Source organism: Alligator sinensis, unplaced genomic scaffold, assembly GCF_000455745.1.
Source record: "Alligator sinensis unplaced genomic scaffold, ASM45574v1 scaffold94_1, whole genome shotgun sequence".
NCBI classification, from domain to species: domain Eukaryota; kingdom Metazoa; phylum Chordata; order Crocodylia; family Alligatoridae; genus Alligator; species Alligator sinensis.
Genome location: NW_005842073.1, coordinates 822069 through 832984, shown reverse-complemented (window position 1 = coordinate 832984; position 10916 = coordinate 822069). Strand labels below are relative to the sequence as shown.

The 10916-nt window shown below is 40.7% G+C and overlaps 1 long non-coding RNA gene across 2 annotated transcripts; it reads right to left on the bottom strand.

Annotated features, from left to right (window-relative positions):
- Positions 1-3382: 3382 nt before the first annotated feature.
- Positions 3383-8076, bottom strand: LOC102375860. Of its 2 annotated transcripts, none has more exons than XR_323823.1 (4): positions 7979-8076; positions 6542-6624; positions 5577-5703; positions 3383-3580 (listed from the first exon to the last, which is right to left on the bottom strand). It is a non-coding gene; the product is annotated as an uncharacterized LOC102375860 (long non-coding RNA). The 2 variants fall into 2 exon arrangements; XR_323824.1 differs by lacking the exon at positions 7979-8076 and adding an exon at positions 6789-6932.
- Positions 8077-10916: the final 2840 nt, after the last annotated feature.

Sequence of the window (10916 nt, the reverse complement as noted above, 5' to 3'; positions counted from 1 at the left end):
GCTTTGCAAAATTATAAGCAATTGAAAACAGGCTTTTAAAATGGGAAGTGACAGAGTAACTTAGAACTATCAGACTGGCCTATAATGTAAAGACAGGTCCAAACTATAACATGGGCGATCAAATTGTCAAGTTTCAGAAAGGTCAGACCCTGAACGCAAAATGTATGTATGACCCTTATTTCCATATATAGACTAATGGGGACCAACTGAGCTCTGCACAAACATTAAAGAGACTACTGGGAGGCTTTGTCTAAAGCTGGATTAACAACAACAGGCACAAGGGCTTTAATTTAAGGCAATAGAAAAGTCTTTTTTTTTTACTTCAATCAACTTTGCATGAGGTCCTTGATGTTCTGGTACACATTAGCCACTACTTTGAAGACTTTGAACTCTCTAGATCTCCTAGTCATCATTTATAAAGACAATTAGAATATCCTCAAATAATGTTAGCTTGTTGTAAATGAGCCTACATTTATTTAAAATAATGGGCTTAATAGATATGAAAAATACAAAATATTGTGATGCAATAAGAATAGGACCACTATAGGAGGCTGGGGGAGTGAAGAGTTGTCCTGTTCTAACTAAGCAGACAGCTGTTTATTTGGCACACTCCCTGGTGATACACATGCCATAGCACAGGTCAGAACCAAGGCTCATCAAAAGTCAGAACACTTTTAACAAATCACATTTTTGTTTATGAGCAAATCTATTGCTCAGCATGAGCCAGGTTATAATGTTCATTCAGAGGTGAATAATTTGTTCAACCAACTTAGAAGAACCCCTTACGCACCCTCATGAAACATTTCATATGTAATATATTGCATTTCTTTTCCTGTTTCAATTATTTCTAAAGGTCAGTTTCTGCTTTTCAGAATCTATAAAAGGAATTAGTGAACACTTATTCTCTTTCAAATCAAAGCCCAACACTCCTGCCATCCAACATTACTAATATGCACCAGGAGCAGAGCCTTGCAGGAAAAGCCTGAAAGTCAGTGAAGGCTCCTCTTGTTGCTTCACTAGAATGCATAAAGTGAGAGCATCCTCAATTGTTCTAGTGTTAGGAGGGCTGGGTCAAATACAATAAAATAATACAATCTGACTCTCAATAATTTATAGAGCATCCATCCACATTTCCCCAACAGTCCATTGATGCAACAGAACATACAATCCCCTTCCACATCCCCATCCTGAGTCTTAAATTGGTTTTCCTCACTCTGTTGCAAATACTGTGAAGTTTACAGATAAGATGGCTATAGTTGTGTCTTCAAAAACAATGTTATTTCCCAGTGACATGTGAGTGCTGTGGAGGAGCTTTAGATATTCAGTTCAGAAGTAGATCTTCCACAGATCTGATCATTTTCTTTTTCCTATTTTCAACCTTTTTTTCCTTTCTTCTGGGTCCTATGTCTGTGGAGGGGCCTGGCTGAAATGTCACCTCTCCTCAGGCCTTCAATAAGTAAACCAAAACTTGATTTTTGTAATAGTTCAGGTGTGGCTGTTTTCCAGGATAGGAGAAAATCTAAATTTCAAAGACTCTAAAAGCTGCAGGTTGCAATGATGAAAAGTGACTCATTGTGATGAATGAACATGCATGTGCACCAACAAAAAACATACTTGTTTTAGTGTTGTCTTAAAAGTGTTTTGGGTTCTAAAATTAAGCAGCTAATTATATACCATGGCTCTTTAAAAAAACCCATATATGAAATCTAACCCATGGTTCACTGGCACAAAAGACTTCAATAGTTAAATGACAATCGTAGTCAAACCCCAAATTAGATTGTTGTTGCCACTGGAGATCTGTTCTAGCTCATGTCCCTTTGCATGGGAAATGCAGACTTCTTGTCAAAATCACTAGATTTGTCTTTTATGAAGGAAGACATTGTTTGTGGGGACTGATGAGGGAGAGAGGCTACTTAAAAACTGTCTTAAGCAAAGAGTTCAAAGTGTCCTATCCCCCCACCCTTTTTTTTTTAAGACAAAAGTAACTAGCTAAGTGCAAGGCTTGCACCTAAGCACTGTACTGGCAAAACATTTGTGCTCCAAATGCTCCAGGAGATATTTTCCTGCTTGAGGAAGGGGTGTTTGGAAGGGAGCATAGGCTTGAACAGCTGGTAGCTGGGGAATTTCAGTTGGGTAAGAGGAGTCTTTCCCTCCCTCCAAGAGGTGGACAGTTTGTTCTCAGTAAAACTTGAGACCCATCAGGGGACACTGATGCCAATGACAGTTCCTTTTTGATCTCCTGAGAGTCCCCTTTTCTGTGGACAGTCTCTTAATTGAATAAGCAAAGCATGCCAAGGCTGTCATAGCCCCCTCCTGTCTTCCCAGATCTCTGAAACAGATCCAGCTTCCCCCCACCTTGGGTTCATTGTCATTCAAGACCATGTAGAAATGTAATGCATATAGAAATGTTGGGGGGAGGGGTGTCTTATAATGGACTCTCTCATTGGATTTATAAAAGTGGATGTTGGCTGTTTTTTGTTTCTTCCAAAAGAGTGTCTAATAGGATTAATTTGAAGGCTGTGGATGTGAGTTACCATTTCTTTTTCCAAGTGAGACAGAGAAGGGCATGGGGCAGGGCTGCAAGGGACACCCTGCCAGCAAGTTCTGCTTCATGCTTCTCCATCAATTAGTCTTTTAAAGTCTGCTCAAAACAGGCAGGCTATCAATGAGGTTTCTAGTTCAGCTTCACTTTGTATCCATTTTCCCTATGTTGGTTGTCACTTATTTTGATGCTCAGAAGCTGGCAGGTCAGAGAGTGAGAAATGAACAGGAGGAGAGAGGCAGAGGCACATACACATATAAGCACAGGATCCATTCTTGTTCATGTTAATATCAGTAGCAAATCTCCCATTGATTTCCACAGGTGCAGGCCATGCAGAAAGTGAATAGTAGAAGCAGACAGACAGCAAGGAGCTGTCCAACTTCTCTCTTTGACATTGGGTTTAGCCATTGGAAGAACCTCTTTACACAACTGCAAAAAGTAAATTACTCTGAATAGCATACAGCAATGTATTTTACATTAAAGAAGATTTGTCTCTGCAAGGATGTCTTGATAACTGTGCTCTGAAAAGGAACTTTGTTCCCTACTTTAATCCCAAAGGCTATTTTTTTTCTACTGACAAGTTATAAAAACATAGCAGGGGGTTATTTTTGGGGGTGGGGGGCGGGGGAATAATAACTGTGACAATACAGTTCAATAATTGTAGAGATCTGCCTAAAGAGGGTTGTCAATACACTCTCCAAACCTAAAAGGATTACTGTTTACAATAACTTCTGCTTCTTATAACCCATCAGAATCTAGACATTAAAATCTATGTCTTTTGTACAGTTTTCTGCTTGGACATTGCTCAGTTACTGAAGGATTGTACTCTATAGATGGGTGTTGCTTTTATTTATTTATTTATTTTTTACAAGAGTGAGGCAGTAGGTTTGTATCAAATAACTATACTCAAAGGGGCAACAAATGCCTCAGTGGGTAGGATCTAAAGTCCATGGAGTTTCATTGACTGATGCCAACTGAAGATCTAGCCCAAGGACTTGCAAAGATGATGAAACAAGAAAGTAATGGAGGAGAAGTCATCTGGAAAAAAGAAACAAGACAGAAGTTGAACCTAATAAGTCCAACGGTGCAACTTTAACACACACGATATCTGGGAAGATTGAGAACTAAGTGCACAAGACTCATAGTTAATGCTTCTTACTCCATCATACTGCCTCAGTCTTGTAACAGAATGGTGATAACATCAGGCCAGATCAGAACTGGAAAATATTGTTAGACATGTCTCCCCTAAACAGCCACTGTGCATCATAACACTTCAGTTGTACAGTCATGGTTTAGAAAGGCTTAAATAAAATTTGCTGCATTGGATGGATATTAATATCTGTCATAGGTTCCATGGTATTTTCCTATCTGCTATGCTTCGTTTCAAAATCCAGAGTTTTTAAAAAACAGCTGGTTTTTCTTTCTGCTGCATACTATGTGTCACAAAATAAATTGCAAAGTTTGTCAGGGAAAGTATTTACCTCCTTGGTTCCCCACCACTCCCTGCCAAAAATCTGAAATGTTGGCTCTTTGATGACTTTTGTAAGCCTGATAAGGCACTTGCCTTCATGCAACATACCATGTCAAATTTTAGAGACAGGCTGGAGTACAGAATCTCAGAGTTCAGTCTGTAATACAGATTTCCAATCTGTTCAAAGGGCACCTTTATTTTATAAGAGGATCTTGTTGTGCATGCAGCTATGAAACTGTAGTTCCATTGTTTTCTATGTGCTATTTCTAAGAATTCTGCTTGTAGAAAGAAACAGCAGCCATTTTGTTCCTTCAGCTACCACAGATTTTTATAGAGAAGGGCACACTGAACTCTCTCATGGAGAGTGCAATTGTTTCATTTAATCAAAAATAAATCATTTTGAACTTAATACTTTGAAGCAGTTTGCATACAAAAAGCAGTTCACATGAGATATCTGCAAGTGCTAATTAATGAAGTACCTGTGTGTATGTGCACACACGTGCTATATAGATGCTGTTACCATCTCCTACCACCATTAAAGTACAATGAATTATACCATAACACACCCTCTGCAGGTGAGTGGGTGAAGATTACATTATTGCAGAGATACATCACCATTTGGGTTCTGCTGCCTTTGAGGAGATCCACTGAGGCAAAACTGTGGTTGAACGCAAGATTGGGCCAACCATCCAGGGATACAGAGTTAAATCTTAATCTCTCCCATATGTGTACAGAGCAACTAACAGAAACAAAAAGTGGTTTTTATTCTTCCTTTCTCTATTAACTCATTTCAACCTGTAGAATTATGGCATGTAAATTATAACTAGGAGGAACTGTTACAATTATTTAGGTTACCTCTTACATTAAAGATACTAGAGACTACTCCAAAATTAAAGTTTATGTCAATCAAACAGTAAAAAACATCTAACACATGAACATTAGAATCTCAGGTGTTGGAAACCCACTTTAGCTAGTAGGCAAAAAAGTCCTTTGCTTGTTATTTATTACCTTCTGGAACTAATTTAAACTATCCCATTGTTTTTCCAGCATAAGCTGCAGAGGAATTTGCATGTATACTGCTCAATTCCAAAGCTGATCCTATAATCATAACAGTCAAATACAATCATTAGTAACTTTGCTAGTAACTTACACATTAGTATTCAAAATTTTCTGAAAAAAAATTATATGGAAGTTTTGAAGAGGTAATAACAAGCTGATTACTATACTCTCCAGCATATAACATTCCTCCAAATGAGATATGGACCTTCTGTTTGAAAGGAAGAATGAAGAAAAAAAATATCTCTTTCCTTGAAAAGCCTGGTAAGTTGTAGTTAGTAGCAGCAGCTAGGGAGCTGAGCATGCTTATTGTGCTGCTCCTTATGGAGCACGTGCTTGGCTATGAATCTAAAGTTACAGGAAATATAAATACTATTACCATATTATCTCTCTTAAAGTACACATTAATTTTCAAGAGCTGATTTTTAGAAATGGGTGAGTGTTGCATGCAAAAAATATATAGCAATAGCTTGAGAAATATGGAGGGTGGGGAAGAATTAGACTTACCAGAAACAATCTCAGTTATTAATTTTTGTGAATAAACTCATAGGTTTACTTCAGATCCTCAGGAAAATTCAGGTCTTCATTCATAGAATTTGTGATGCATTCTTCACATAAAGGGGTTGAATTCTTGCTTTAGTAAAAAAAAAAAAAAAAAGAATTTCAACTTAATTATAATATCCTAACCAGCACTTCTATAACAAGACACAAGCAGGTATGAATTATAGGGCTATAATGCTCGAGTCATTCTGGTCCATCTGCACCAATTTTAAAGTCCATCTTCACTGAGAAAAAAGGCCATTAGAAGCATGTATCTTCTTTGACAAAACTTTCTTTAAAATAGAACATTACAGTTAAAAATTACTCGGACAGAGGGTGAAGAACTATGTATAACTGCAGCCAACTCATCAGTATTATAGTACTAAAAAAATTCTACATTCTATTTTAAAATAGAAACTGCATACCTAGATTTCAGCAAAGATTCACTCAGAGCCAGGGCTTTTTTCATTCTCTTTTAAATGTCTCTCATGAAGAGGGTTCGGGGGGGAACCAAACAAGTAATATAGCACACAATGTGTTATTTAATAATAAGAGTTAGAAAGCAAGCTGGGGAAACCTTTTAAAAGCTACAAGACATTTAAAAGCACTTTAAAAGTGGCTAGTAAATAGGGTTGTGAAATCCCTTTACGTTAATTTAGACTCCTGTAAAGGCTTGAATGAACAGCTTTGCAATCTTTCAACAAATTTCAGAAGAAAGACAATATAATGATCTTCTTTCCCCTTGTTCAGCACTTTCATGGCACCAAGATTGTGATTTAGAAAATGCTAAGTGGGCCAAGCAATATCCTATACAAACAGCATGTTGGGCCTTTTAGAAAAGGATCCTACCCACAATGAAATCTAAGGAAGTCATGCCATTGCCTCTGCTGGAAGCAAAAGCAGGCCACAGATACAAGAATTAGTTTACCTACCCCTGAAGTGAAGCAAGGCAAGCATTCAATAATACATCATACTTTAGGACAAGAAAGAAGAATGGGTGGATGTCTCCTTCATTCTGTTGAAAGAACAGAGGAAATTTAAATAGTCAAAATGGAATTATCCCATTTAGTAATTTGAGCAGGACCCCAGGGCAAACCATTATCTCTGTTCTTACAAAAAGCCCCATGCAATTTTTAATTATAAGTTATCAGGAAAGAGAAAGGGAAATATAACACACACCCTTCTCAAAACCTTTCAGCCTGTAAAAGGGTTCAGAAAAGGCAGCATGAGTCATTTGCTAGCCCTGAAGCCTAGCTCTGCAGTCAGTTAACCTGCAGGGAGGCTTCAGATCAGCTACTGCACAGAGCAGGGGAGCTGCTGGCACAACAGCAAAGGTGGGGAGATAAGGCTGCATGCAGTCAACACTGGCAATGTGGAAGAAGAGAGGACCAGCTTCCTGCCTGCTGGCTTCACACAGGACAGGAAGGAAAACATTCACTAGACCACGCAGGCAAGCATCTAGGTACTGCCACAGGCAGATCCAGAGTGGATGCAGTGGCACGGTCGCATCCCCTTTTCATGCCATGGAAGCAGAAGCCAGGGACTTCTTTTTCAAGTCCCTGAATCAAGTAAAAAATTCCGCTCTCCCCACTTCCCCTTTGTGCTCAACAGCACCTCCTCTACTCTCCCCTTCCATTTACCCCTTCTGCTACTGCTGTCCCCAGTTACTCTGGGGACAGCAGTGGGTGGGGGCAAATGGGAGAGGGTGACAGGTGTCACTGGGTACAGAATGGAGGGGAGGTGGTGTTTACATGTTTCAGGGGCCTAAAAAAATGTCCCTGGCTGCTACCCATCTCAGTGATAGGGGGTAAGAATTGGGGAGTGGGGGACAGCCACCCCTGCAGCAGTAGCCGCTGCCCCTACACCCCCCTTTTACAAAATTCTGGTCTGCCTGTGGGCAGTTCCCAGGCTGGGACTGGGCCTACCAGTGCCTAGTTGGGAAGTGTGTCCACAGAAGAACATACACACATAGGGCAGGGCTTAGACAGCTTTGATGAGGGAACATAGACAGAAAGGGAAAAGAGATTATTTGTATCAAAGGACACGGACATAGCAACAAAGAGCAATTGGACTGGGAAGGCAGGAAACGAGAGGTAGTTGAGGGTTTTTTTGCAATACATCCCTTCAGACAGACACCTATGGACACTATGAAAATTGCTTGTTAGGTCTCTACCTGCCTCCTTTGTCTCCCTGGAGGCTTCCAAGATAGCAGCCAGCATGCAGCAGAAACAGGGAAAGTGGCTGGCCACTAAGTCTCTTCAGAAGAAAGGGAGTGGTAAGACTAAGCAAGCCTCTGAGCTGGGTAAAAAGCCACATTTTACAGCAAACTGCTAATCCAAAATGCTACCCAACCCTGAGATTCCAGTTACCCTAAATCTCATTTTCTCCATTGCTTCCAGCTTCATACACCCATGTAGAAACTCTCCTAAGTCCAAGCTTGTTCTTTTCTGTTCATCATCTTCCCATGGTACCATGCCCCACAACTTCCACTTTTCCTGCTACTTTATGCATATCCCCTAGAGGCAGATTGAAGTATGCAAAATGGATTGTGAAAGCATGTCAGGAAGATGAAGGATTGCACTGTTATAGCCAGTGATAAGTAACTAGGGCTTTTAGAGGGGGTGCAAGAACAACAGCCACAGCTGGCCCAGCCCCTGCTACCCAGGGGATAGACCTTGGTAGTTAAGCCTCTACTTTCAGGAAGGTGAGTTGTTTGTAATCCTTTTGATTGAGGAAGCCTGTCAATCATTAGTAACAAAGGTTGCAATTTGGAGATGACTTTAGACCCCCAGTTGCAGCAGTGCCCCATCAGCTTTTTATCATGTATCTGGCTATGTGGTTACAATCTTTTCTTTCAGATGTGGATTTTGCCACTGCTATTTTTTTGTCACTTCAAGATTAGATTATTGCAATGGGATTGGTGACCCTTAAAAACATTTAAAAATTGAAGCAGATGCTTGCTGAGTGCAAGGCATCACTGTGGCTGTAGGGAACACAAAAAGCAATGGCCACAACCTGTAGCAGAAGAAATTTAAGTTGGAGATTAGAAGGAACTTTCTGATGGGGGGGGAGGGAGAGGGAGGGAAAAGCATTGGAACAGGCTACCTAGAAAATTTCAAGAGCAGGAATTCAAGAGTGGAATTTTCAACAGCAGGTGAGACAGCCTTGACTAGGATGGTTCAGTCAGGAATGATTCTACCTTGAGCAGGGGGCTGGACTAGATGATCTTGTGAGATCCCTTCCAGCCTACTTTCCTATAAACTCACTGGGAATATATGATGATATTGGGTCTTTACTATCTAGTGGCCTCTGGATAGCTGTAAGTGCTGGTTATGACCAGTAAAGACCTTTGATACCCAGTAGATTTTCTCAAAGAATTGTGTATTTTCTCTCTCCTTTTCCTGCCACAGATATAAACAGAAGAGTTGCTTAAGTTAGATGTCTCCTAGTAGAAAAGGGAGGAGGTAGCTGGCAGGTTGTTCTCTATGACAGCAGCAGGGGTGTGGAACTTGCTCCAGTTTGGCTTGAATTAGTCCAAATACTGGTGAGCTTCCAGGCATGCTGCAAGAGACAATGGTTTAATCAGGTTTTGGGAAAAGGGTGGGGTAAGGAAAGAAGTTTCTGCAGATGCTTGGCTGGCTGAGTTTCTGCTGACATTATTGCTTTAATGCTACTGGTATTTTATTAATAACAGGGTACCTAGTGTCTTGGACAGGTGCTTTTTTATTATTGTTTTAAATCTAAATAAATAAATACATGCATTTGCTCTAATAAGTTTATGTTGCAGTAAATCATCCAAGTACTCACATCCCTTATTTATTATATGCACAAGGTATCCTTACTATGCCTTCTTGAATTAAGAGACATATTAAACAGGGAGACAGCTGTTTTGATTTATCCTGATAAACAGGCAGGGTTTCTTCATGCTGGAATGAAATATCCATAGATTCTATCAACAGTTTATTAACATTGAGACTGTTTATGGTAAATGCCCTTCAGGGGCTTGCCTGTGATTTTAGAAAGGGAGGGCTGAGAATAGGGTCCAGATGATTAGAGTTTCTGCCGAAGAAATGGGAAACATTGGGACCTGAAATATCTAAAGCTTTCAACCAATGATTTGGGTATCACCCAGAACAGGGGTAAAGGAGCTGATTGCAGAGGGAAACAGGCACAGCAGATAGAAAGAAATGGTCTGGAAGTAGAGATGAAAGGGATAAAATAAGTAAGCACTTCATAAATAATGCATTTGAGTACATGCCTCCCCCAAGAACCTCAACCCGCCTTAATGAAATGGCAGAGCAGGGTGGCATGTTACAGACTCAGTGGCTGCCAATCTTTTTGGCAGGAGCACCACAGATTAGTTCCACACCTTCTCAGTGTTACTCCAGTCCCCTTCCCCTGACTAATCTGTTGCTCTGCTTTCTGCTTCCTGCCCTTCATTCCCTGACCTGCTGCTCTGCTCTCAGCCCTGTCTGCCACTGTGCTGCTTGTCCCCTCCTTGATCTGCCATGTGCTACACAGAGGCAGTCTGTGCCATTTGTAGCACTTGTGCAGCAGGTTGCCCTCCCCCTGGACTACTAATTTGATCACAGAATCATGAGCTTCCATGGGCTATAGGCATTTGATGAAGTAGGATACAGCCTATAAAAGCTCATGCCTCTGAACAAGTTAAGTCTGTAAAGTGCTACCCTGACCTGCCTAACTTCAGACTAACATGATTAACTGCTTCTTTCTATTCCTTAAGAGAGAACCAAAAATATATTGCATGCAGAAAAAGGGACTGTGAACTCCACCTAAGCTTCTAAGCAGAATTAAAACAGATGCATTAATTCAACTCACCAAAGAGGTAGACTGTTACAACTGATCTGAGCCTTAAAGGGATTTCATCAGTGGTTCTCAACTAGGGAGCCACAAGACCCTGTTGAGGATGTTACAAAACCAACACCACTGCAGCTAGGTGAGACTGCCCTGTGTGCCTGTTTCCAGGATCAGCAAGTGGCTGCAGCAGGAGTGGCTAAATCAGTCTCTGGTCGATGTTTTCCTGATCCAGTCCCACACCTGCCTTCTGGAAAGAGGCACATGGGACAGTGCCATGTGGCAGCAGCCTAGAGAAACAGCCAGTGGAAAACCACTTTTCTGTGGATTTATCTCCAGGTTGCTGTGCTGTTGCCGCTGAGGCCAAGTGGAACTGTCCCATGACTTCTGTTTTCAAGAGCTGAGTGCAGGACTGGACTAGAAAAGCACCCGCCAGAGTCAGATTCAGTTGCAATGCTGTGAGCAGTTAATAAAAAGTAGGATCTAATGAAC